The sequence below is a fragment of the Bos taurus genome, chromosome 9 (assembly GCF_002263795.3).
Source record: "Bos taurus isolate L1 Dominette 01449 registration number 42190680 breed Hereford chromosome 9, ARS-UCD2.0, whole genome shotgun sequence".
Taxonomy (NCBI): Eukaryota; Metazoa; Chordata; class Mammalia; order Artiodactyla; family Bovidae; genus Bos; species Bos taurus.
The window spans coordinates 44,412,735-44,438,918 of NC_037336.1; positions in this window are offsets into that span (position 1 = coordinate 44,412,735).

Consider the following 26,184-nt stretch of genomic DNA (forward strand, 5'->3'; position numbering starts at 1 on the left):
TTGTTGATATTTCTCCTGGCAATCTTGATTCCAGCATGTGCTTCATCCAGCCCAGCATTTCCCATGATTTACTCTGTATGTAAATTAAATACCAGGATCACAGCAGACAGCCTTGATGTACTCCTTTCCCAATTTGGAACCAGTCCATTGTTCCACATCTAATTCTCACTGTTGCTGCTTGTCCTGCATACAGGTTTCTCAGAAGACAGGTAAGGTGGTCTGATATTCCCATCTCTTAACAACTTCCCAGAGTTTGTTGTGATCCACATAGTCAAAGGCTTTCACGTAGTCAATGAAGCAGATGTAGCTGTCATCTGAGCCAGAGTCAGCTCCAGGTCTTGTTTTTGCTGATTGTGTAGAGCTTTTCAATCGTTGACTGCAAAAAAATATAATCATCTCAATTCAGTATTGACCATCTGGTGATGTCCTTCTGTAGAGTCATCTCTTGCATTTTTGGAGGAGGGTGTTTGCTATGACCAGTGTATTTTCTTAGCAAAACTCTGTTAACTTTCACCCTGCTTAATTTTGTACTCCAAAGCCAAACTTGCCCATTATACTAGGTATCTTTTGACTTCCTTTTTTTGCATTCTAATCCCATATGATGAAAAGGACAAGAAGGTCAGGTCATGGTGGATAGTTTTGACGAAATGTGGTTCACTGGAGAAGGGAATTGCAAAACACTCCAGTATTCTGCCTCGAGAACCCCATGAACAGTAAGAAAAGGCAGAAAGGTATGATACTGGAAGATGAGGTCAGTAGTTGTCCAGTATTTTATTGGGGAAGAGTAGAGAAATAACTCCAGAAAGAAAGAAGAGGCTGGGTCAAAGTTGAAACAACACGTGGTTTTGGATGTGTCTGGTGGTGAAAGTAAAGTCCAGTGCTATAAATAACAATACTATATAGGTACCTGGAATGTTAGGTCCATGAAACAAGGTAAATTGGACATGGTCAAGCAGGAGATGGCAAGAGTGAACATTGACATTTTAGGAATCAGTGAACTAAAATGGATGAGAATGGGTGAATTTAATTCAGATGACCATTATATCTACTACCATGGGCAAGAATCTCTTAGAAGAAACAGAGTAGACCTCATGGTCAACAAGAATCCAAAATGCAGTACTTGCTTGCAATCTCAAAAATGACAGAATGATCTCAGTTCGTTTCTAAGGCAAACCATTCAACATCACAATAATTCAAGTCTCTGCCCAACCAGTAATGCCAAAGAAGCTGAAGTTGAATAGTCCTGTTAAGACCTACAACACCATCTAGAACTAACACCAAAAATAAAGATGTCCTTTTCATCATAAGGGATTGGAATGCAAAAGTAGGAAGTCAAAAGATATCTGTAGTAACCATCAAGTTTGACCTTGGAGCACAAAATGAAGCAAGGTGAAGACTAATAGAGTTTTGCCAAGGAATGCACTGATCATAGCAAACACCCTCTTCCAACAACATGTGACAATCTCTAGGTCCATCCAAGTTGCTGCAAATGGCATTATTTCATTCCTTTCAATGGCTGAATAATACTCTGTTGTATATATGTACCACATCTTCATTATCCATTCCTCGGTTGATGCACATTCCCTAGTGGCTCAGTGGTAAAGAATCTGCCTGCAATGCAGAAGCTGCAGGAGACACAGGTTCAATCCCTGAGTCGGGAAGATCCTCTGGAGAAAGGAATGGCTGCCCACTCCAGTATTCTTGCCTGGAGAAAACAGAGGAGCCTGGCGGGCTACAGTCCATAGAGTTGCAAAGAGTCAGACACAACTAAATCAACTTAGCAGCAGCAGCAAATGACTAGAAAAGTATTTTGTAATTTACAGAGTCAAAGACTAATTAAACATCGAGGTTTACATATTATTCAGTGTGAAGTTAATGGATCTTGCTATTTTCATTAAATTGCTGCAGGATCATTTCCTAAATGCTCTGTTTGAAAAAACAGAATGAACAATTTAAGAATGAAAAAAAAAAAAAACTAAACCCTTTGAAATCTTCCCACAGCCTAGAATTGAAATAGTGAAATTGTTGTTACAAGGATTTATAGAACATTCTTTGGAAAACTTTAATCATTGTGGCTATGATCCTCCCCATGATTTTTAACACTGAAAATGGTATAACTAGGCCATGCCATTTTGAGAAGTCACCTCCGTTTGGAAGAGGAAGACCGCTGATTGTGGTTTTATCTTATTAACATTATGTAACATGTTTGGTTCTGGTTCATCAAAAGAACAAGTTTATTCAAGAGTTACATATTTTGGGTTCTTCACACTGTTTTTAAAATGATTGCTTTTTAAAAGATGTTTTTAATATAATAAAATGTGTAGGTTTGATGCCAATAATAGTGTCATAAATCTAAAGTATTTGTCAAACTTGAGTACTTCTGCACTTAAAAAACTCTAGAGGTTTTCCTTTTTATATTTGCTTCATTTTGGATTATTTTCACAAAAGATCCAAGATCTAATTAATAGCTACCTCATTTATAGGACAAAGACGACAAAGACATGATTTCACTGGTCACCAGAGGGTTTGTGATTTTAGCTACAGACCTTATGACAAAAGGAAACCCTGATACCTGGGTGGGATGAGGACTGAAATATGGGTGGATCTAAAGTGAATTGTTCCATTACTCTCCCCCAAACGTATGGGCTCAGGAAACATTTCAAACATCCCCACACCAGGTTGCAGATTTTATGAACAAAGAGAAAGTAGGATTCTTAAAAACACAAAGTAATGCAGACATTTCTTTGGCTGCCAAAACAATACTTCAGACGAAAGGTTAAATGCAGTGAGAAAGCAAGCAGCAGAGTTCCCAGGGAACCAGATGCTGCGATTAAAATGCATCTTGTGTGGATTTTGCTCCAGACATCAATGTAGTCACTGAACCTTTGGGGAGGTGAGAGAAAAATAGAAATTAATGCTTTCCAGATTCAACGCTCCAGGGCACACGCTGGCCCACTGGCGATTAGTCAGTCTTTATTTTCTCTTCCTGTTCAGTGTCTGTGCTAAATTGTGTTTGTAAGATTTGTTTAAAGCAGCTGTTGTTCTTTCCCATTATTCTTTCGAGATCAGCTCCTTCTCAGTGGTGGTAAATTGAGCATTCCTTCTGAATTTGGGCTGAATTGGGGGATAACAATTTGAAGAGCATTGGGTTGAATTTGGAGTCAACACTATAGAAAACAAACACCATGTCTAATGATTGCTAGTAAGTACACAGAGCAAGAATCTGCACACAAGAGCCCTTGAACAATTAGTTTGTAATAAAAAATAAGCAGCAATATAATCATAAGAGTTCTTAGGAATTCAGCATGCCATATGGCTCTGGTAGATCAGTCTGGTAATGACAATTGCTTCTCAGTTAATAGTAATTTTATTATTTTAGCTAACAGCACTCTCATCAGAAAACATTTTAGAGTACTTATTTTTGCCATCAGATCAGATCAGTTTCTCAGTCGTGTCCGACTCTTTGCGACCCCATGAATCGCAGCACGCCAGGACTCCCTGTCCATCACCAACTCCCGGAGTTCACTCAGACTCACGTCCATTGAGTCAGTGATGTCATCCAGCCATCTCATCCTCTGTCGTCCCCTTCTCCTCTTGCCTCCAATCCCTCCCAGCATCAGAGTCTTTTCCAATGAGTCAACTCTTTGCATGAGGTGGCCAAAGTACTGGAGTTTCAGCTTTAGCATCATTCCTTCTAAAGAAATCCCAGGGCTGACCTCCTTCAGAATGGATTGGTTGGATCTCCTTGCAGTCCAAGGGACTCTCAAGAGTCTTCTCCAACACCACAGTTCAAAAGCATCAATTCTTCGGTGCTCAGCCTTCTTCACAGTCCAACTCTCACATCCATACATGATCACAGGAAAAACCATAGCCTTGACTAGACAAACCTTTGTTGGCAAAGTAATGTCTCTGCTTTTGAATATGCTGTCTAGGTTGGTCATAACTTTCCTTCCAAGGAGTAAGCGTCTTTTAATTTCATGGCTGCAGTCACCATCTGTAGTGATTTTGGAGCCCAGAAAAATAAAGTCTGGCACTGTTTCCACTGTTTCCCCATCTATTTCCCATAGTCAAGAGTAAACAACTGACCACAAATCTTTGTATTGGTGTTTTAAAAGGGAGAGATCTGTATTGTCTTATTATTGTCTAAATGGTAGGAGAGAAAATCAAAATCCACAGACCCAAAAAACTCAACGCTGTGCTCTATTGGGCTAGCATCATGTTCTTAAACGAATTTAAGTGTCTTTAGGCAGAGCATGTATTCCCCAATTTGCCAAAGGTCTACCACTTCATGTTACTTTTTAATTTCACATGTTCTATTACCTTCTTGGCCAGTAAGTATATTTGAGGGCTTTTAAAATTTTTATTGGAGAATAGTTGATTTACACTGTTGTGTTAGTTTCTGCTGTACATACAGCAAAGTGATTCAGGTATACCTAAACATATATCCAGGTGTCTCAAGTGGTAAAGAATCAGCCTGTCAATGCAGGAGCTGCTGGAGATGTGGGTTTGATCCCTGGGTTGGAAAGATCCCCTGGAGGAGGACATGACAACCCACTCCAGTATTCTTGTTGGGATAATCCCATGGAAAGAGAAGCCTGGTGGGCTATATAGTCCATGGGGTCACAAAGAGTCAGACACAACTGAAACTCCTGAGCACATACGTATACCATTCTTTTTCAGCTTCTTCTCTCATGCAGGTCATTGCAGAGTATTATAGAGTTCCCTGTGCTATACAGAGGTCCATATTAGTTATCTATTTTATACATATTACCAGTTGCGTGTATATGTCAATCTCAATCTCCCAATTTATCCCCCCACCTTTCTACCCTGGTAACCATAAGTTTGTTTTTTATATCCGTGACTCTTTGTTTTGTGAGTAAGTTCATTTATACCCTTTTTTTAGATACCACGTATAAGGGATATCAAATATTTGTCTTTGTCTTATTTCACTCAGTATGACGATCTGTAGGTACATCCATGTTGTGACAAATGACATTATTTCATTCTTTTTTTTTACAGTTGAGTAATGTTCCATTGTATATATGTACTACATCTTCTTTATCAATTCTTCTTTTGATGGACATTTAGGTTGCTTTGCATTTGAGTTTATTACCCCTACCCAGAGCATCATGAGACTTACTAACATGAAAGTGATTAGTATACACTTGTCAGGATACTTATGGGTTCATTGATTAAAGGCTACTGTAGTAACATAGACAGGACATCTATGCAACGAGACTGATGAATGAAAGATTTTTAGAATAGGAGAATAATCACAGACACTATACAAGGGAAACAGGACACCTTCCTAAAAATGAAATAGAAAATTATTATAGAAGCCTAGGAGCTGGGTCTGAGGTAAAATAAAAATAAAAATTACACACCAGAGATGTATAGGAATATCTTTTGAAAATCTTTCTTATTGGGCATGTACCAAATAGAATGCCATATCCATACTCTGATTTAGGATAAAAAAATGATAGGTGAGTTCAGTTGGTATACTTCTGATTATCACTGACCATTCAAATACAGTTGCTCTGTGCTGAGAAGTGTCTATAAATTTTTAATTTGTAATATCAGGTCACTTGCATCTTAATCGAAAATTATAAACAAGAATAGAAGAGAGGTATCAATGTAATAATGAAAAGAGTAATTTAACACTTTATTAGCACCTCCAAAGAGGTTCAGTTTCCACATAGGAAGAGTAAGTCTTTAGACTAGTTCCTGTTACAAATAGGGGAGGGGGGCTCAGCAGTATTAGGGATTTTTCAGAAAGCCCTAAAACCATTTTTATTTTCTTTCAAGTTTTATTTTTGAAACATCAAGTTTTCCAAAACATTTTACCCTTAACTTAAGCCTTTGTTTTTCAAAGGAAATTTAATTTAAAAAACATGTTTTTTCTAACTAAGTTCAAGCTTGTATTGTACAAGTAAGACATATTTTTGTTTAAAATTAATTCTTGTTTGCTTCTAGTACTACAAGGGAAACCAAATTCAAAAGGCTGAGCTAGTGCATTTTCAGAGTTGAGTACAACATAAGCTAAAACATTTCAAATTCTCTTCTCACTTCAGATTTTAAATCATTTTATTTCTTTTTAGGGTTATTATTTATATGATTTCAAAGATATAAGTTTAAAAACATACCAATAACTAAGAACCTAGAAAAGATATAATGGAAATGTTGTTAAAGATCACCTTAGGAAGGTGTAAATTGGCAAAATCTGTTGGCAGAATTTCTACTGAAGGTTTAATTTGGCAAAATCTGTTGACAAATCTCTGCTAGTGTCTAGGGTGTCTCGGTGGAGAAGGAGTAGAAGTAGCACTAAGCCCCCAGTGTTAGAGACCTCTGCTGAGATGTGAACACAGGGCCAAGCAAACCTCATATATCTGGGAGAGGGAATATACATCCTAACATCTCTGTTTGTTTCCCATTATTTTACCACATACTCTGGTTGTGCTGAAAACAAGTCATGGATCATGGTAGAACTGCTCTGAGAAAATTTTCTTAAATTGAGAGCCTTTTAGCATTGTTTAATAACTTCTATCCCTGCCTCATCCTCAAAGTCAATACACACACAACCTTTCCGATCCATCCATTTACTAAAACATCTGACATTTGTTGGGCATCAGAAGTGTGTCAGGTCCATCCCAAAAACACTATGATAGATGAGCCTCTCTAGCCCCCAGAAAGTTACAACCTTATACGGGAGATAGACACACAAGTTATCACAAGGAGATGAATCAAAGCTGTATTAGAACAAAAAAATTATCCCATCATTGTGTATCTCAGATATACAGGCTTCTTAGCACTATTTCAAAAGCACTCGGGGGACTTCCTTGATGGTCCAGTGGTTAAGACTCTGTGCTTCCAAAGAGGGGGCCCGGGTTCAGTTCCTGGTTGGGCAACTAAAATCCCACATGTAGGAGGTGCAGTTAAAAAAAAAAAAAAAGCACATAGATCAGCTGTAGATTTGGGGCTAATCAATATGTCCCATGAGTTTGCCAATTTGGAGGTACCAGGACAACTCTATGGACTCTGTGGCACCATCCAGCAGAGGTCCTCACTCCTGAGTATCACTTGACTGAGCTCTGCTCAGCATAAAAGAACCCACCCAAAGACTGTTCTATACATCAGTGTCTCTTTTGCCGTCTCACATACAGGATTATCATTACCATCTTTCTAAATTCCATATATATGTGTTAGTATACTGTATTGGTGCTTTTCTTTTTTTTTTTAATTTAAATTTATTTATTTTAATTGGAGGCTAATTACTTTACAATATTGTATTGGTTTTGCCATACATCAACATGAATCTGCCACGGGTATACACGTGTTCCTCATCCTGAACCCCCCTCCCACCTCCCTCCCCGTACCATCCCTCTGGGTCATCCCAGTGCACAGCCCCAAGCATCCTGTATGCTGCACCGAACCTGGACTGGCGATTTGTTTCACATATGATATTATACACGTTTCAATGCCATTCTCCCAAATCATCCCACCCTTTCCCTCTCCCACAGAGTCCAAAAGACTGTTCTATACATCTTTGTCTCTTTTGCTGTCTTGCATACAGGGTTATCATTACCATCTTTCTAAATTCCATATATATGCATTAGTATACTGTATTGGTGTTTTTCTTTCTGGCTTACTTCACTCTGTATAATAGGCTCCAGTTTCATCCACCTCATTAGAACTGATTCAGATGTATTCTTTTTAATGGCTGAGTAATACTCCATTGTGTATATGTACCACTGCTTTCTTATCCATTCATCTGCTGATGGAACATCTAGGTTGCTTCTATGACCTGGCTATTATAAACAGAGCTGCAATGAACATTGGGGTACATGTGTCTCTTTCAGTTCTGGTTTCCTTGGTGTGTATGCCCAACAGTGGGATTGCTGGGTCATAAGGCAGTCTATTTCCAGTTTTTTAAGGAATCTCCACACTGTTCTCCATAGTGGCTATACTAGTTTGCATTCCCACCAACAGTGTAAGAGGGTTCCCTTTTCTCCACACCCTCTCCAGCATTTATTGCTTGTAGACTTTTGGATCACAGCCATTCTGACTGGCATGAAATGGTACCTCATTGTGGTTTTGATTTGCATTTCTCTGATAATGAGTGATGTTGAGCAACTTTTCATGTGTTTGTTAGCCATCTGTATGTCGTCTTTGGAGAAATGTCTGTTTAGTTCTTTGGCCCATTTTTTGATTGGGTCATTTATTTTTCTGGAATTGAGCTGCAGGAGTTGCTTGTATATTTTTGGGATTAGTTGTTTGTCAGTTGCTTCATTTGCTATTATTTTCTCCCATTCTGAAGGCTGTCTTTTCACCTTGCTATAGTTTCCTTTGTTTTGCAGAAGCTTTTAATTTTAATTAGGTCCCATTTGTTTATTTCTGCTTTTATTTCCAGTATTCTGGGAGGTGGGTCATAGAGGATCCTGCTGTGATTTATGTCGGAGAGTGTTTTGCCTATGTTTTCCTCTAGGAGTTTAATAGTTTCTGGTCTTATGTTTAGATCTTTAATCCATTTGAGTTTATTTTTGTGTATGGTGTTAGGAAGTGTTCTAGTTTCATTCTTTTACAAGTGGTTGACCAGTTTTCCCAGCACCACTTGTTAAAGAGATTGTCTTTAATCCATTGTATATTCTTGCCTCCTTTGTGAAAGATAAGGTGTCCATAAGTGTGTGGGTTTATCTCTGGGCTTTCTATTTTGTTCCATTGATCTATATTTCTGTCTTTGTGCCAGTACCATACTGTCTTGATGACTGTGGCTTTGTAGTAGAGCCTGAAGTCAGGCAGGTTGATTCCTCCAGTTCCATTCTTCTTTCTCAAGATATTTGGCTATTCGAGGTTTTTTGTATTTCCATACAAATTGTGGAATTATTTGTTCTAGCTCTGTGAAAAATACCATTGGTAGCTTGATAGGGATTGCATTGAATCTATAGATTGCTTTGGGTAGTATACTCATTTTCACTATATTGATTCTTCCAATCCATGAACATGGTATATTTCTCCATCTATTAGTGTCCTCTTTGATTTCTTTCACCAGTGGTTTATAGTTTTCTATATATAGATCTTTAGTTTCTTTAAGTAAATATTTTCTAAGTATTTTATTCTTTTTGTTTCAATGGTGAATGGAATTGTTTCCTTAATTTCTCTTTCTATTTTCTCATTATTAGTGTATATGAATGCAAGGGATTTCTGTGTGTTGATTTTATATCCTGCAACTTTACTATATTCATTGATTAGCTCTAGTAACAAAAGAGACCATAGCAAAAATCAACAAAGCCAAAAGCTGGTTCTTTGAAAGGATAAATAAAATTGAAAAACCATTAGCCAGACTCATCAAGAAACAAAGAGAGAAAAATCAAATCAATAAAATTAGAAATGAAAATGGAGAGATCACAACAGACACAGAAATACAAAGGATCATAAGAGACTACTATCAGCAATTATATGCCAATAAAATGGACAACTCGGAAGAAATGGACAAATTCTTAGAAAAGTACAACTTTCCAAAACTGAACCAGGAAGAAATAGAAAATCTTAACAGACCCATCACAAGCATGGAAATTGAAACTGTAATCAGAAATCTTCCAGCAAACAAAAGCCCAGGTCCAGACGGCTTCACAGCTGAATTCTACCAAAAATTTAGAGAACAGCTAACACCTATCCTACTCAAACTCTTCCAGAAAATTGCAGAGGAAGGTAAACTTCCAAACTCATTCTATGAGGCCACCATCACCCTAATTCCAAAACCTGACAAAGATGCCACAAAAAAAAAAAAAAAAAAAACTACAGGCCAATATCACTGATGAACATAGATGCAAAAATCATTAACAAAATTCTAGCAATCAGAATCCAACAACACATTAAAAAGATCATACACCATGACCAAGTGGGCTTTATCCCAGGGATGCAAGGATTCTTCAATACCCACAAATCAATCAATGTAGTACACCACATTAACAAATTGAAAACAAAAAGCCATATGATTATCTCCATAGATTCAGAGAAAGCCTTTGACAAAATTCAACATCCATTTATGACAAAAAGTCTCCAGAAAGCAGGACTAGAAGGAGCATACCTCAACATAATAAAAGCTATATATGACAAACCCACAGCAAACATTATCCTCAATGGTGAAAAATTGAAAGCATTTCCCCTAAAGTCAGGAATAAGATAAGGGTACCCACTTTCACCACTACTATTCAACATAGTTTTGGAAGTTTTGGCCACAGCAATCAGAGCAGAAAAAGAAATAAAAGGAATCCAAATTGGAAAAGAAGAAGTAAAACTCTCACTGTTTGCAGATGACATGACCCTCTACACAGAAAACCCTAAAGACTCCACCAGAAAATTACTAGAGCTAATCATTGAGTATGGAGTTTTTCTTTCTGGCTTACTTCACTCTGTATAATAGGCTCCAGTTTCATCCACCTCATTAGAACTGATTCAGATATACTCTTTTTAATGGCTGAGTAATACTCCATTGTGTATATGTACCACATTCTTATCCATTCATCTGCTGATGGACATCTAGGTTGCTTCCATGCCCTGACTATTATAAACAGTGCTGCAATGAACATTGGGGTACACGTGTCTCTTTCAATTCTGGTTTCCTTGGTGTGTATGCCCAGCAGTGGGATTGCTGGGTCATACGGCAGTTCTGTTTCCAGTTTTTTAAGGAATCTCCACACTGTTCTCCATAGTGGCTGTACTAGTTTGCATTCCCACCAACAGTGTAAGAGGGTTCCCTAAGAAAGCTGTGGTACATATACACAGCCATTAAAAAGAATACATTTGAATCAGTTCTAATGAGGTGGATGAAACTGGAGCCTATTATACAGAGTGAAGTAAGCCAGAAAGAGAAACACCAATACAGTATACTAACGCATATATATGGAATTTAAAAAGATGATAACGATAACCCTGTATACGAAACAGCAAAAAAGACACAGATGTGTAGAACAGTTTTTTGGACTCTGTGGGAGAGGGAGAGGGTGGGATGATTTGGGAGAATGGCATTGAAACGTGTATAATATCATATGTGAAACAAATCGCCAGTCCAGGTTCCATGCAGGATACAGGATGCTTGGGGCTGGTGCACTGGGATGACCCAGAGGGATGTTAACGGGGAGGGAGGAGGGAAGGGCTTTAAGAATGGGGAACACGTGTATACCCGTGGCAGATTCATGTTGATGTATGGCAAAACCAATAAAATATTGTGAAGTAATTAGCCTCCAATTAAAATAAATAAATTTAAATTAAAAAAAAAAAAAAACAACACAGCTTCTTTGTGACCACAGGTAGAGGAAGATGAACTGAATCACCTCGAAGATAAAATGCAGAAGTTTGTCTTTGACTTTGCAACCTACCATTTCTGCTTCCTTTTCACTCTGTCAGAATCACATTCCCTCCCCACTTCAGAACACAGTGTGTGCCTTTTCCCCAACCCTCTCCTTAAACAAATCAGAAAAGTATCCATCTTTGCCAACATAGTAGTCTTTTGGCTGCCACCTGTAGGATACAGTTTTCTTTTTTGGCCTCCCAATAACTAAAGGCTTTACTGTGTTGGGAGAACATCAAGTTTGTGAATCTTTGGGGAGGAGAGGGGAAGGAGAAGGAACCAGATGCTGTCTTCCCACACCTCGATGTCAAGGAGCTGGCATGAAGCAGGGACCGTGAGGCAGGACCAGCTTCAGGGGCTGCCAGAGCCAGCAGAAGTGGCATCAAGTATTCAGTGGCTGAGATGTATACCTTGCCACTTGATTGCTGTGGTGTGAGTTGATCCTTACACTGTTATCTGTTGAATCAGATCCCATAAAAGCTGTTGAAGCCTAACCCCCATACCTGTGAATGGGAACTTATTAGTAAATAGACTTTGTAGATGGTCAAGTTAAGATAAAGTCATTAGTATGGGCCCTATTGCCTTTACAGTTCAGTATGACTGTATCTTTATAAAAAGAGGGAATTTGGACACAGAGACAGATGGGCACACAGAAAAAAACATTATGTGAGTATGAAGGCAGAGACTGGATGATGTGTCTACAAGCTGAGGAATTCCAAAGACTGATGGCAACTACCAGAAGCTAGGAAGGAAGCAAGGAAAAGATTTTCAACCAGCCCTCAGCAGGAACGAACCCTGCTTACACCTTCATCTCAGACTTCTAGCCTTAAGAACTTCAAGATAATAAGGGTGTTTGTTTGTTCAAGCCCCAAGTTTATGGTATTTTGTTGAGGCAGCCTTAACAAACTAGTGCATAGACTTTTACCCTACCTGGTTTGCCAGCCTTTCTGATAGTTCGTTGAGCTACTCAGTGTATGTAATCATTCCCTTTTTTAAAAAATAATTTTTTTGAGCCTGGGCTCAATAGTTGCAGTTCCCGGGCTCGAGAGCACAGGCTCAGTAGTTGTAGTGCAAAGGCTTAGTTGCTCCACAGCACATGGGATCCAGGAATCCAACCCATGTCACCTGCATTGGCAGGCAGATTCTTAACCATTGAGCCACCAGGGAAGCCTCTAATCCTTTCCTTTCCTTAACTGGAGTTGGTTTCTTGTCAGTGCCTTAAGACCATGATTGCTATCTTTCAGTAACCATTCTTTCCTTCCTCCTTCCCAACAGCTCCATTTCTCATTTTAGAATTCATGTGGTTCTGGGAAAACAGATGTTACCTCTTAGCCAGTCAACAATGTGATTGGTTCCTGAGTGGGCAAGACCTGAAGATGATCTGCTCACAGTGAAGTGCCAGACATTTTCTAGAATGCTGAGGCAAAGATATTCTCTTCCCTGCTGTACATAAATAAAGACGTTTGTAGCCTAGCAACTCTGGCAATCCTGTCTCAGAGGCAGCCAACTTCAGAAGGCAAGAAAGAAGGGAAGAAAGAAATCTTTCATTGAGCTGCTGGACCAAGGCACACCTGGAGTTAGCACTCCCTATGGCTTTCTCATCCCAGGAGCCAAACAATTCCCCTTATTTTTAAAGCCAGTTGGAGATAAAGTTTTCTCCTATCTCTAGACAAAAGCATCTTAACTGATCCACCCCATTTATATTTTAAACATTATTCACAGAATTTCAATAAGCCTCTAAGTTATATGCTATTTAAAATAATTGTGCTTAATTTTATGGTGAAACCCTTTTAAAAACAATGTCCATTCATTGTGAGGAGTTGAATAACATTTAAGGTGACCTGAGGGTTATCATGTAACTGCTAAGCTGATTGACCCCAAAGGAAATAGTAATAGTAATGATGATAATGACAGTGGTAGCGGTGGTGGGTAGTGATGGCTATTTCTTCTCAAGCGCATGGGGATTTGAGGAAAGCTTCTGTAAAGCAGAAACACTGGACCTGGAACTCGAACAATACACTGGAGTTTGACAGGCACTTCTGGTTCTCAAGGACAATAGAAGGGTCTCAGGCCTAGATCAAACTCTTACTTTCCCTTCCTGTTTATATGTACCTGTTCCTGAGTCATACAACACAGGTACAAATGGTCCTGTAAGCATAGCCCTGCCCTTGAACTGGAACAAAAGAACAAATTCAGGACTCCATCTGCCCAAAGTGGGATGGAGCTGGCACCCATTTCCTGTTCCTGGTAAAGTTTATGGTTACTGTGGCTATGCTTGTGCATGGAGCCACAATGTTCTCTCATTTCCTAACACCGTCCCATAGTTTGTGTGATTAGAGTTGTATTCTGGTTTCAAATTTGCACTCCAGTCCTTTATTGTGATCTCTAAACCTTTGGCCACTCAGTGGTCTTCTTTTCAGCACAGAAAGATTTTGAATCTGACTATATCACCTGCTGGGAAATAAGCACAGTTCCTACCCAGATGTGCCTTCATTACTAAACTTGACTTTCAGCCATTGATTATAGCCTGCTGAGGATCTGAGCTTATCCTATGGCCACTGCCATAGGATCTGCTGACCACCCGTCTCAGGTGGCAGGCTCTTTCTCCCAGCACCTGCTCCTGTGACTGTGCTTTAGTTCTTTTTCCAGTTAGAACTCCAGCAATTATAATAGCTGAAAGCATACGGATTATGACACTTCTTCCTCTAATAAGACTTATAATTTTAGCCAATATTTTACCAGATCTTGGAGATCCAAGGTTCATTTTATTGAATCTTTTCCATTTCCCTTCCTTTGTAGCCACTCACCTGGGTCTCCTGTTTCAAGATGATAATCAAGCAGTCCCTTTCACCCCCTCTATCGTTCAAGGGCCCCAGTTTCTTTTGCTTTAAGTTCCTTAAAACCCAGGTATTTACCTCTGAATTAAAGCACAGGAGTCCTGAGGTATTTGGAATCAAAGAACAAACCACATTAAAAAATGAAGCTTGAATAAAATATCTAAAGGAGTGACAGCAGAGGGATTTGAAAAAAGGGAACCCCACCCAGACGTTATGGGGAAGATATTAAGCTTACATAAGAATAACGATGTACAAAAATGACCATTATAGTCAAACAGTACTTAGTAGCAGGAAAAACCATCTATAATAAATGCTATTATAGACACTAGAAATCAACAAGGTAAGAAAGAAAAAATTGTGCCTTTCTCATAAATGATCTTCATTTATGCAAATCACCTCACAGGAAAGATATTACTAAATGTTTCTTTATTTAACATAAATTTCATTTTTGTAGCAATTTAGTGTGATTTATACCTTATAATATGATCATTGCTCACAAATTTAAAAATTTAAGGGATGATTATTCCAGAAATTTACATTAGATTTTATTGTGATAAAGAATGTTTCTGTATGCTGCAAAGATAAATAAGGCCTACATGGACCCAAAAGTATAAATACACATGTGACAGTCATACTAGGCAGAATGTGGGTATGTTTCTGGGAGTATGAAGTGCTGGAAGTGACAACTAGTTAAGACAGAGAGGAGATGGCTCTTGAGATTATACAATAGAATTAGGAAAAAGGGACAGCATCACATAAATCACACAGTAAGTTGTGCAGATATATAGGCTATTCTAATTTGCCCTCACTTTTTTCTGTGTCTGCCTACTATTAATCCACTTGGGAATAGAATAGAAAAACGTTAGAGAACATTTTTAACACAAGATTCAGGAACTCTGCAGAGACTAATACTGACCATGTTTGGCCAACTTTCAATGACCAATATGGTCTTTTCCATATTAAACACACAGAATAACGTAAATGTTTATTATTGACAGTGTCCCCCCAACCCCTTTCACTGGATTTGTTTTATAAACAGCTATCTAACTTGTTTTCTTCCTGCGTTTGGAAAGCCAGAAAGTCCAAGCTTTTTCATCATTGAAAGCATCTTGGTTAGGAAGTCTTTCCAGCTTTATTACAAAACTGAGTGATATTTCCCAGCAAGATAAAATCTGTTCTGATTATTCCGAGCAGTGCTACCTTAGCAAAATATCTCATTCTGTTTTTGCAGTACCCATATCTAGATCAGGACTTTGACTCTAGGGTCTCATGCCAGGAAAATGGGTCTTGCTGATTCTGGCTTTCCTTGTGCTGAATCAGAAAACAAAAATGTCACTTCTTGTAACTTGGGGTTTATCCTGTTCTCTCCTAACCAGACGCATATACTGAAAAAGATTCTCCTCTTTTTTTTAACAATCATGAACGTGAAGACAATGGCTTGCCTAAATGATATTAAATGGAGAATATTGAGTCTATTATGAGCATCCCTTGATGTGGTATGACTTCCTGATGATCGCTTATGAAGAAACTGCAGAAGGAAAACTTATAATCCCAGGAAAGTTTATCATTGAAAATCTATGTGGATTAATGGAAACTTCTGAATCCAATGTTTGTGTTCTTATAGGTGGAGTGGTTCTTGAAAGGTTTGTCTTTGCCTCCCTGTCTTAGATGTAATAGAAATAGAGATCCACTTCGCTGTGCCTTGCTTCCTATAGAGATAACTTGCCAAATTTAATCAGTACTAAATTTATCCCAGATTCATTTAGAGGGCTGGCTATGACTGACCAAACACTTACTTTGAATTGTAAAACTTTCAACAAGCTGTGCATGAGAGTCAAGCTTAGAATGACTTTTTGGCATTTCATGATAAAGAGTTGATCCAGTACAATTTTTGTGACCTCGTGTGACATTTTGTCTCATCTTTGGCAGATAACATTGTCTTTTATGTGTGTAAAAATCAGGCTTTTATAAAACAAAAGCTAGATATTTCAACTTTTGCTAAAAAATGTTTTTAAGGGCCAACTATGGTGTAAGGCTTGGTGCTGCAGATATGTGTTGAAAAGATAGACATGGCCCCTCCCTTGCGGACTTCACAGATAAAGGGGGAGCCAGGCAAGCCAGTGAGCAGAAACAATCAAGTGTGATAAGTTTTATTCATTATCTGTAAACTAAATCGAGGAGCAATTTAGTTACTAAGAAAGGCAGAAGAATTCTAAATATGAATTCTCTTAGAATAAAATCTTCACTAAGACTTTTCATCATATTTTGTAATTTAAAATTTGTCTTTCTCTTTGATAGCAAGCAGTTAAATTTTTATACTATGGTCAGAATCGTAAAGGAAAAAGTCTGAACAATATATGAATACTGGTTTGGATCTTCTCCAAGAAACTATAGATGATCATTTGAAGGGGACAATTTAGGCATGTTTGCTAGGAATCAGATTGGGAATTAAAAAAAAAATTAATTTCTTTCTGTCAAGAATTTGCAAAACTAAGAGCAGAAAAGGAAATAAAGCATGCTTTAATCAATAGCTATTTTGAAATAACTTCTACAAGCAAGGTGAAATTGAAAAACTAAATCTCAGCTCATGGATTAAGTTTTGTATTAAGTTCAGAACTGTTGGGAGCATTGGCGTGAAAGGAGTAAGACCAAGACCTCATCTTCATCAGTTCCATGTCAGGTAGGTAGAGGACAAGTAGGCAACCCCAATACACCCTGCCAAGTTGGAGAGAAGATGCCCCACAGTCAGTCAAGAATATTTGTTAAACTTGTTGAAAGAGCATGGCTGATTCATGAGGCTGCAATAAATACAAGTTGGAGGAGCAGAGGGTATGTGCTGGAAGACAAATAGGAGAGATGGATAAGAGGGAGGGCAAGAAGTACTAGGAAATCATTACAAAGAGTTCAGATTTTAACATGAAACAAAGCTTTAAGCAGAAAGCTTTCCAGCACTTGGAAGAAGTGGGCAGGATGACAGTGTTAGATAATTTTTTAAAAAAATCTTTCTGGTTGCATTTTGGAAAATTGATCACAGAAAGAAAAGGCTGGAATAGGTCCTTGCAGTAATTCAAGTGAGAAATGACCAAGTCTTGAACCTTGTTAATGGAAACAGAAACGGCTAGGCTGGTAATTGATCGTAAGTGAGGAACAAGAGGATGCTTCCAGATTAGGTTGGATGATGGGGTGGATGGTGGGGCATTTACTGAGACAGAAATTATGGGAAGAGAAGTAGATTTAGATGGAAGATAAAGAGTTGGATTTTAAATGTTTGCGTATAAGATGCCTGTGGGTGGAGAATTCTGGAAGGCAGCTGGAAACATTGGCCTGCAGCTCCAGAGAAGAGATCTAGACTTGAGATAAAAGTTATGAGAGGGAAATCACCCAGCAAGAGCATATAAGGGGAAAAAAGGGTCAAGGACACAAGCCTGGTAAACACAGACATTTGAGGGCTGTACAGACAAAGAGGAATTCTAATAGAGGACCAAGAAGTAGAGAAAATAAAAAACAGGAAAGATTGGTGTCATGGGATCTTAGGGTGGAGAGAATTTTCAGGAAGGAAAACATGGTGTTAATTGCTGCAGAGAGTGAATGAGGTGTGTCCATTGGCAAGGACAGTTTCATTGTAGGGCAGGATCAGAAGTCAGCTTGCAGGTAGGGTGAGGAGTTAGAAGTGAGGAAGAATAAAGAAGTACAGACTTGTATGAGGCCTTTAGGAAAAGAAAGAGAGTTTAGTAAACATACAGATCTAGGTGTTTATGTTTTAGACTATGGGGTCGCATAGAGTTGGACACAACTGAAGTGATGTAGCAGCAGCAGCAGCATCATTCCCACACAGACCCCCCCAAAAAAACTGTCATTTGCTTTACTTTGTTGACTTAGTTTAAGAGTGATAGAGTAATGGCCTGGAAAATACTAACAGACATCCTAAAATTTTCAATCCTTTCTTCTATAATCCAAGAAAAGATAACAACTTACCTTTAATGAGTAGGAAGAAATATAGTAATGCAAAGGAATTAAGTAATAAGATCAAAATTTTAACAACAGAGCATCAGATAACAGCAATGATACCAATTTGTATTCCCAAACCCACATGCTTCTGTTTACTTCATTTTGAGAAATTTTGTCTCTTAAATGGAGATCTGAAAGAAAATATACAGAGGTTAAAGTAACTCAGAAGAGTGAATGAACAGTAATGTTCATATGAAGAAAGGTCCAAAAGGCTATTCTAAGGAGTAGTCTTATGTTGATTACTGCAGCAACAGAAGGAATTTTAGAATCCATTAACTCATTTTGCAGATGGGAAATCTAAGGCCCAGAGAGGTCAGATGACTTGTCTAACTATAGGATCAGGACAAAAATCTTTATCTCTTAACATCCTTCTAACCACTTGCAAAAGATTTCTTCTTTCTAAACCAAAGTAAGTTGCTGCTGCTGCTAAGTCGCTTCAGTCATGTCCGACTCTGTGCGACACCATAGACGGCAGCCCACCAGGCTCCCCCGTCCCTGGGATTCTCCAGGCAAGAAACTGGAGTGGGTTGCCATTTCCTTCTCCAATGCATGAAAGTAAAAAGTGAAAGTGAAGTCACTCAGTCGTGTCTGACTCTTAGCGACCCCGTGGACTGCAGCCTACCAGACTCCTCCATCCATGGATTTTCCAGGCAGGAGTACTGGAGTGGGGTGCCATCGCCTTCTCCAAGTAAGTTGCTATTGGTTATCAAAGGAGTATAATAATTCTGTCCATTTAACTCCCAAAGGTTTCTTGCCAATAACCAAAAGGGTTTACAAAGTACATTGAGCTCTAGAAAGATAAACTATTCATTGAAGGCATTTGTCTTCTACTAATTCTACACTTTTTTCTATTTTCATATTATTTATATTTCCATGTTTATATTTTCTTGGTTGCTCTCTGTATTATTATTCTACGTCTATCATCTAGTTTCCAATTGTTCTCCTTCCTAATTTTACCCACATAGAAATACATACTTTGTCATAAAAGCTTACTCCCCTTTTCATAAAGCTGTCCTTGCTTCTGCTGGTTGAGCTTTTGGGGTCTACCTGGTCAACATGTGGTATATGTTTTCATACACACAGATGGCCTGAGCCTCTTCATTGAGGGACAGTCCCTGTCCCTAAGCCTTGTTCCCACAATTCTTACAAAGGCCAACCTCAAAGGACCACCACTTATGTGTCCTCTGTGGGATTAGAAACAGGAGGTTTTACCACATGTTTTCTGTACTGGTTCCATTTCTGAGAGTGAGTCGCACATGGCAATAGAATTGGAGATACTTTAGAAAAAGAAAGAAAAAAAAAGATCACCCTTAAAGCTAATCCTGCTGTTGACACAAAGCAGAATTAGACTTTGGAAAATGTCCATCCCTTAATATCTCATATTGCTCTCATTTGTAGTGTAAAATGATGCAACTCACATTGTACTTTGTCCAGTAATGCACTTAATCCCCATGAAAGAAAGAAATGAATCACTACAGCAAGACTCCTGTCTTCCAAACGACTCTTTCTCAAATTAGAAATGAGTAATTATTATAGGGGTAAATAACTATGAGTTTCTCAGAATAGATAAATTTCCTCAAGTCATGAGACAGCACTCACAGGATTCCCCCATCCCAGATCCTGGAAATGCTAAGCTTTTGACACCCCCTTTCTTGCGTTCAGGAACTGAGACATTTAAATGGGCATAAGTGGAAAAATCCACATTGGCTCACAGGATATGAATACGGTTTCCTTACTTCAAGTGGCATGTTAGTGGGAATTGTGTTTTGCACTGCATTTAAGATGCCAAGCCCAGGAGAAAGCCTCTAACTTTCAATAGCTGTATACAAATAGAGTGAGCTAACAATGACCTCCTGCTTTCCCAGGCCAGCCATCAAGGGCATGGGACTCCAGAATCAATCGCATGAGAAATATCACTCATGCGTATTGCCATGGTGGTTTCTATCTTAAAAGCTGGTATTTACCGTTCAGTCAAGAGTGTATTACAATCAAAAAAAGGATTGTTATTTGTTGAGATAAAGTGAGTCCAAGGCAAATACCTGCTTTTCAGAGAAAACAGAGACTCTAAAGCAATTCAGATGTCTTCAAGACAAAAGTAAATTATCTTGCCTCTTTGCTGTTACACAAGTTCATTGTCTCTCTTTCAAGCTTCAGGTGTTTCTAGTCTCTAGAAAATGTCTTGAAAAATTAGGCTAACGTCAGTAAACAAACTAGCTAATGTCAAACAGATTGATTTCTCAAGCTCTGATCATGATTTATGAGCCGGAATGAAGAACCTATCTATCTGGCATGCACTGTTCTCTTTAGTCCTAGCTTGATGAGTAAGAAGCTGAGTTATGGTTTCTTGGCTGAGATTAGCTGTCTCCAGGAACTTGGGTAACTGTCTCCGATAATCCAGTCTGTGTATGAAACGTAGAAAAGCCTTAGGTAGCCCAGAAATTTAGCAAAACACAAGACTGTCCAACTAGACAGAAGCAAAACTACAACTGAAAATGAGCCAAAAACTCTCCTCCAAGTAAAAAACGTTAAAATTTAAAAATAAAATCAATACCAGGCTGAACCAGAATGTTTTCTGGGAGGTGCGTTCACACTATCATAGGACTTCCCTGGTGGCTCAGATGGTAAAGCATCTGTCTACAATGTGGGAGACCTGGGTTCAATCCCTGGGTTGGGAAGATCCCCTGGAAAAGGAATTGGCAATCCACTCCAGTACTATCGCCTGGAAAATCCCACGGACAGAGGAGCCTGGTAGGCTACAGTCCTTGGGGTCGCAGAGAGTCGGACACGACTGAGCGACTTCACTTTCATTTTCAGTGACCTCAGAAGATTCTAGATAAACCACAAGCATTCTAATTTCTCTCAGAAGTATGTTATAGATCTGCCATTCATGAATTATAGCTAATTATTTTGGAAGTGATTTATATTCAGTCTATCTTTTGAGGGTAAAAAGTATTGTATACAGTATATTCAGTATTCAGTATGTTAACCAGTTCATTCTTGTTTAATGCTAAGTTTCTGTCTCTTGAATATTATAGGTTATTTTCCACATTCTGTTAAACCAGATTTTGTAAACAAATATGTATTTTTTCTCCGTAGTCTAGATGATTTTTTATAGGGTTTATAGACACCTTTTTGATCTCATTTTTTCAAACTAAAAAACTCATTGGAAAAGACCCTGATGCTGGGAAAGATTGAAGGCAGGAGGAGAAGGGGATGCCAGAGGATGAGATGGTTGGATGGTATCACCGACTCGATGGATGTGAGTTTGAGCATAAAAAGTATTTTTTATTTTGTTTTGTTTTTCAGCAATTTCACTAGAAATATCAAGTAACTATAAACATCAAAATCTCGGAAGTAGGGCACAGGTTTTTCTTTGTCCACTTCCCGATGGGTAATGCTTGTGGTGAACCTGGAGAACATAGTCTAGAAAAATAAAATATACATTTTATTGCTACATTGCTTCTGAGGAACATTTCCAGGGATCGCAGCTATTTGACAGAAACACACAGGCCAGCCTTACCAGTTTTACAAAAAGTTTCTCAAATTATCACTCCCTCTACACTAATCCCCTTTTTGCTGCAGGTAAAGAAAATAGGTATTGAGTGATTGGTTATAACCATGTCAGAACATTGTCTCTTTACATATATTGTCTTTTTTCATCATTACTACACCTCTGAGAAACAGGCATGATTATCTCCATCCTACAAATAAGCAAGTGATGCTTCAAGAAAGATTAAGAAACTTGCAGAAGGTCACATAGCTAGTAAGTGAGTCCTAGCAAGACTAGGATTCAAACCCGGGACTGAGTGCCCAGTTGTGTAACTATAACATTGCTATTCCTGAGGTTCTTATTCCTTTAGGTTCAACCATTTTTAGGATCCAAGCGTATCCTTATTTTCATGGTGCCTTTACACCAGTTAGGGATTTCAGTTATTTTACTTAAAAACCATAACCACGGGAACATATCTATCACATCTGTGTCTGCAGCCTTTTCTCTATTTGGAATGAGATTATAACACATTGGCTAGCATCAATCCCATATGAGTTGATGTGAATGGCAGCCCTGTTATTAATTAAAAATGTGAGATGCTACCAGTTTTCAATTTGGATGGTTGAAATTATATATATGGCTATTTCCCACTTGTAAATCAAGTCTTTTATCCCCATGAAGCATCTCAAATGAGGGAAATAAAAATACTGTTGCTAAATATTTAGGGGATTATTTTGTAAGCCAGTGAAAACAGAATCTTTCATTTGTTTCACCAATGGTGGGAAGGTTTTCTTTTTAATTTTCCTGTATAGGTCCCCTGGGGATGAGTGCACATAACACAAAATAATATTCCTTTAATTTTTTTTCCAAAAACACTATTATTTCCACATGGTGACATCCATCCCTCTTTTCCAAAATGCCCCCAAAAGCTCCCTAAACAGACTCAATACAACTCAAAAACGTAAGAGATGGCTTATTTTAACTTCTGTACTAAAGTCTAAAGCAAGACAACTTTCAAAGTGATGCATATATTCAAAACTCTAGCTTATTTGCTCCAAATTATAACATTTTTAAAGGTAAAACAAATTTCTTCACTTTGGGAAGACTTTGATTGTGAAAGTATGAACCCTTCAGGATGCCTGGACCAAAAGGTCAGTGCCCCATCCCTGTCCACTATCAGGGAGACTTTGGGGTAGAATATGGTAACTGCCTTCAGAGAAGAAAGCCAGGGGCTAAATCAGAATTTGAACTAATAAATATCCACCAAAACATCTGTGTTCTCCAATAAGCATAATATAATGCAGTTTCCCGTGAATGTGTTCATCTTGTCTGACTAGTAGACAATCCTGGTTAAATATGTTTCAGGGAGATGGTACATTCACCTTCTTACTTCCTATTGACAACACACACTGCTTTATTGACAGGGCAGTAAAGAGTTGAATTTTCTTTACTACAACAGTTTCTATCTTCTTTGACCCTGCGAATTCTTTACCTGCGTCATCACGTGAAGATAATAATTGGTAGAACATACTTCAGTAACTATTGTTCATCAGAGGAAAGGGCTCAAACTCTAACTAAGATGGGGTCCAAGCTAAAGTTTTATCTCTTAAATCTTACAGCTCTCGCTGGGACAAATTATAAGACCTCATCTAGAGGATTTGGGGTCGGAATAATCCTTGTTCTCCCTATCTCAGAGGGAGATGGGAAAAGGAAGTCAAATGATGGGCATGAAAGCATGTCTTCAGTAGTAAACTTGCATGTGAAGTACTTGTTATTTTCATTATTTTTTTTTTTTTTAAGAAAAAAGTAAGAGAAAAACAGGTGACTTTTTGTTACAACACAGTGGGTTCACAAACAAGCCAGTGCTTGATCTGGCACCGCAGAGTGGGGTCTTCAGACGTTACATTTTATAATCTTGAGCTTAATCTCCTGAGAATCTCAAGTGACCTTCGGATGTGGTCTTTGTGTTTCTTTTAATGTGTCTGAGACAGAGTGACCAAGTTTGTTTTTTTAACCTAAGCACTTTTGTGAGCCAAGATTCAGAACCACCAGAAACACAGGAGGTAGCAATATGACCTCTATTTATTAGCTAAAATAAGAAAAAGAAAATTCCTAGGATTATTAGTTAAAGCAAAGCAAGTTGTATTCCCAACAGGACAAACAATATAACTTTGATGTCAAGGGAGTTACTGATATATATTATTTTGTGGCAAGCAAACTAAAGTCTATCTTTTTAATTATTTTGAAAAGCACTATTAAATGCAGCTTTCCTTTAATTTGTAATGATACGTTATCCATGTCCCAAGAAAAAGAATGAATAGTAAACAAACCCATAATGACAGCTTGGTCCCTTTCCTGGACGTCTGTCATTGCCAATTATCATCTTCTATTCTGAGTTTGAAAAATATTTTTCATGTTAATCCTTAATATTACTATATACTGATATGACACCCTCTTCACTTTAAGTTTTATAACAGTCCTTCTAATAAGATGTGTGTAATTTTAACTTTACTTCTCATACTGAGATTCAAAAGAGGATTTAAAATATGTCCCTGAATCCCTAAAAGTAATCAACAGGATAAGTAGGCGGAAGTAAAATAACAATAAATAATATTTGTTGAAGATATACCATGTATCAAGCCCTGTACATATTTTGGTGGGAGTGTTTTCGTGGGGTTTTTTTTTTTTTGCTTTGTAAGATAGGCATTATTTTCCAACTTTACAGAAGAAATTAAGGAATTTTTAATAAAGAATTTAATACTTTTCATAAGTTTAAGCAACTAAAGGGTGGAGCTAGGAGTTGAACTCGAAATGGTTTGCCTCTAAGACTGATCTTTTTTCCGTGAGTAGCACTGCCTCTCCAAACCACCAGTAGAGTAATTCTACATCATGTCATAGCACATTTTCCTTTTAGAATTATTTCCTACAAGGTTTGTTTATGACAAAATAGCAGATTTTTTAGTATTCAGATTTAATGCTACCCCAGGGAATATTTCTCCCTGACTTAGTATCCTCTAGTTGGGCACTTCATCTTTTCTTGGCAAAATTCTGCTCACTTCATGGACTAAAACAGCCATTTAAAGCATATCTTCCTTCTGTGTACTCATGGAGAGAGCAAATCTCTTCTTTCTAAGAACATGAGTTCACACGATTTTTTTCATAAAAAGAACCTTACAAAATATATGGATAAACCTTTGCTTTCCTTGAGGTTTTCCAAGCTTTTAAAAAAATAATGTCACATGTTTGTTGTTGTTGTTGTTCTAACTTTTCAGTATTCAAAATCATGTTTAAGGTTATTAATTTTAAAAATATCCTTAATAACAAATGATAACACCCAACTTCATGGTTTTCAGAATTCATCCATCTGAATATTTTGAGACTCCCTCCAAGTTCCAAGCTTGCTCTTGGGAGCAAGAGAAAGTGATTAACAGTGGAAATTGCTGTCCTGAGTAAATGTATTTGTTGTTGTTGTTTAGTCATTAAGTCACGTCCAACTCTTTGCGACCCTATGGATGGCAGCATGCCTGGTTTCCCTGTCCTTCACTCTTTCCCGGAGTTAGCTCAAACTCACATCCATTGAGTTGGTGATGCCATCCAACCATCTCATGCTCTGTCGCCCTCTTCTCCTCCTGCCCTCAATCTTTCCTAGCATCAGGGTCTTTTCGAATGAGTTGACTCTTCACATCAGGTGGCCAAAGTATTGGAGCTTCAGCATCAGTCCTTCCAGTGAACATTCAGGGTTGATTTCCTTTAGGATTGACTGGTTTGATTTCCTTTCTGTCCAAGGTAGTAAACATATGAAAGTCGCTCAGTCATGTCTGACTCTTTGTGACCCCATGGACTGTACAGTCCATGAAATTCTCTAGGCCAGAATACTGGAGTGGGTAGCCTTTCCCTTCTCCAGCGGATCTTCCTGACCCAGGAATTGATCTGACATCTGCATTGCAGATGGATTCTTTACTAACTGAGCTATCAGGAGAGCCCAGTAAACATATAGAAGTAGGCAATAAATTACAACCACAGTACAGACAAACTGTGTGTATGTGTTAGTCACTCAGTCGTGCCCGACTCTTGTGATCCCATGGACTACAGCCTGCCTGGCTCCTCTGTCCGTGGAATTCTCCAGGCAGAAATACTGGAGTGGGTTGCTATTTCCTCCTCCAGGGGATCTTTCCAATCCAGGGATCAAACCTGGGTCTCCTGTGTTGTGGGCAGATTCTTTACCATCCGAGCCACCAGGGAAGTCCACAGACAAACTAGAGTGCTATTTTAAAGTAATAAGTAGAAGGCATAGTTAACCAGATTGGGGATATTAGAAAAGAATTACCCAAGGATTTGATATCTAAGTTGAATATTGAATATTGTAGGTTAGGCAGATAGGTAAGATTGAAGCAAACCCATGTAACCATTAATTTATGTATGACATAGAGGATGAATGAAAAAGGCTCTGCACTTGAAAATACTTTTTTTTAAATTTATTTAAAATACATATCCATCAAATG